The 2,271-nt window shown below is 50.3% G+C and overlaps 2 protein-coding genes across 16 annotated transcripts in view; one reads left to right on the forward strand and one right to left on the reverse strand.

Moving 5' to 3' along the window:
- The window catches only part of LOC102982825 (folliculin-interacting protein 2), a 215,546-nt gene that overhangs the window by 144,786 nt on the left and 68,489 nt on the right, over positions 1–2,271 (forward strand). For 2 of the 15 annotated variants that reach the window (XR_008617730.1, XR_008617735.1), the window contains 2 exons: positions 1,200–1,424; positions 1,978–2,078. The exons of 11 other annotated variants lie outside the window; for them this stretch is intronic. The gene's annotated coding sequence lies outside the window, so the exon portion shown is untranslated. Of the gene's footprint in view, positions 1–1,199; positions 1,425–1,977; positions 2,079–2,271 lie in introns of those variants that run through there. 2 more of the 15 variants (XR_003680425.2, XR_008617731.1) reach the window with 2 other exon arrangements.
- Positions 1–2,271, reverse strand: part of SPMIP2 (sperm microtubule inner protein 2) — a 168,912-nt gene that overhangs the window by 9,178 nt on the left and 157,463 nt on the right. The window lies entirely within an intron of this gene.

The raw sequence follows: 2,271 nt of genomic DNA on the forward strand, positions 1-2,271 counted from the left end.
TTTTTTTGGTGGTACGCGGGCCTCTCACTGCCGTGGCCTCTCCCGTTGCGGGGCACAGGCTCCGGACGCGCAGGCTCAGCGGCCACGGCTCACGGGCCCAGCCGCTCCGCGGCACGTGGGATCCTCCCGGACCGGGGCGCGAACCCGGTTCCCCTGCATCGGCAGGCGGACGCGCAACCACCGCGCCACCAGGGAAGCCCCATCTGTCCCTTTATCCATTCATCTATCTATCTGTCTGTCTCTCCATCCATCCATCCATCCTGTCGGTTCTGTTTCCCTGGAGAACCCTGACTCACATAGGTACTTAAGATATCGGTCCAGTGACGTCCATGAGGACCCAGCAGAGCAGCTGGGAGTCAGAATCTTGTCACACCGGGTTATTGGAGGTTGACTCTGAAGCAAAGATCGTTAACATAGTGAAGAGCACAGACTTCAGAGTTTCCCCTTAGATAAGTCGCATGGTCTCTGAACATGGGATGCAAAGGGGGTGCCGGAGAGCAGGAAGAGCCTAAAGTAGGACAGCCTCTGAGACAACACAGGAGGAGGTACCAGCTCGTTCACGCTGGGAGAGAGGAGATTCATTCCCACTGCCGCGCCTCGCCCTCTGTATTCTTGGGGACCTCAGGCCAGCAGTCACCATCCCTTTCTCTCACCTTCAAGCACTCAAGTCTACCGACCTTTCTCCTGGGCCCCTGCCTCCAAGCCTCACCTCACAAGGTCAGGTCCGTCAGACTCCACTGGCTCCCCCCATGGTTACTGAGGTCTTTCCCCACATCCAGTCAGGACCCAGAGCTGCTGAACTTGCACTCTTTGGGTGCCAAGTGCATCACCTTCTCTCCTTGCTCTTTACCTTCTTCCAGTCCCTCATTCTCACCCGAGTTACCAAAATGCCCTCCAAACTCACCTCCCTTTTGTAGCAACACTTCTCACCAATCTTCCTCCAGGCTGATGTCTAACTAACCTTCCCAAAATGAAAGTTTAATCCTGTCACTTTTGTTTAAAAGTTGGCCCAGGAAAACCCAAGCTCCTCAGCACCTGAGCCCCCTCCTCTGGCCTCACCACCGGACACCCACCTCCGCAGGCTGCTGGTCGTCCAGCCATGTTAGAGCACATGCCCTTACCTAAAGGCGCTAGCTGATCGCTGCCTGCGCCCCGTCAATCCTTCGTCCTGGTTTCCCGCTCTCTTTTGCTCCATCCAGGCCCCCCTGTTCTGGCTCAAAATGCAGCTCGGGGCAAATCCTCCAGCGCCTTTGCTACTCAGCATCCCTGGATCAACCGCAGCTGCCTCACCCGCGAGCTTGACGGATGTGCAGCATCTCAAGCCCTGTCCCAGACCGACTGAACCAGGATCTGCACCTTAATACGATTCCCAGATGACACATATGCACATCAAAATCTTGAGAATCACTGCTCCCACGCCCAGCGTGAGTGAGTGGGTGAGGGGAAGGACATATCACAGATTATGTCCATGTTTTGGAAGCAAGGGGGGCAGTGAAGATATTTGCAAGCAAAGAAATGAAATAGAAATGGATCACGATGTTGAAACTGTCTCACACACACATAAATTTCACAACACTTAAGTAGCTGTTATTTATGTGGAGAAGAAGAGGTCAACCAAATGAAGGGAAAACAAATGTAATAGAAGATAGAACTTGAGAGACATTTTGTGACTTCAAAGAAGAAATTTGGGGAAATGTAGAAAAACAGTTTAGAAATTTGCCCAATTGATTTCCAGAAATATTTCTAAGAGCATTTTGGGTAACGTATACAAGAATGATACATATTATTAAATACCATAAATTGCACTTCTAGAAAGTTTTAGGAACTTTTAGAAATTAATCTCTAAACTTAGGTTTATAAGAATAAATCCAAACTCAACAACGTGAATGTAAAATATCCCCGTTTTCAACTATCTATCTTGATGAGAAAGCATTGTGATATTGTGGGTTGGTTTACGTGTTTAAAATTTTCCCCCAGCCCCCCAATACCATTGGCAAAGTTGTGTTTTTCCAAAGGCTGCTTCCAGTGCATGGTTCTGATTCTCGCAGCATGAGGATGGCAGATGGGCCACATCTCAGGTGAGTACAGTAACAGGAGCCACGCATCGGGGGCTGCTGTGAGGCTTATGCTGGAAGCTTGAATTCATCATTTGCTCCAAGTTATCTTCCCCGAAGAGAATTTATGTAAAGTCGGGGGGGGGGGGGTTTAGTACTTAGTGAAGCGTCAGCCACAAGAACCCTGTGGGATGGTCCAGAGGATGGACTTGGGGAA

Source organism: Physeter macrocephalus, chromosome 7 (genome assembly GCF_002837175.3).
Source record: "Physeter macrocephalus isolate SW-GA chromosome 7, ASM283717v5, whole genome shotgun sequence".
Taxonomy (NCBI): domain Eukaryota; kingdom Metazoa; phylum Chordata; class Mammalia; order Artiodactyla; family Physeteridae; genus Physeter; species Physeter macrocephalus.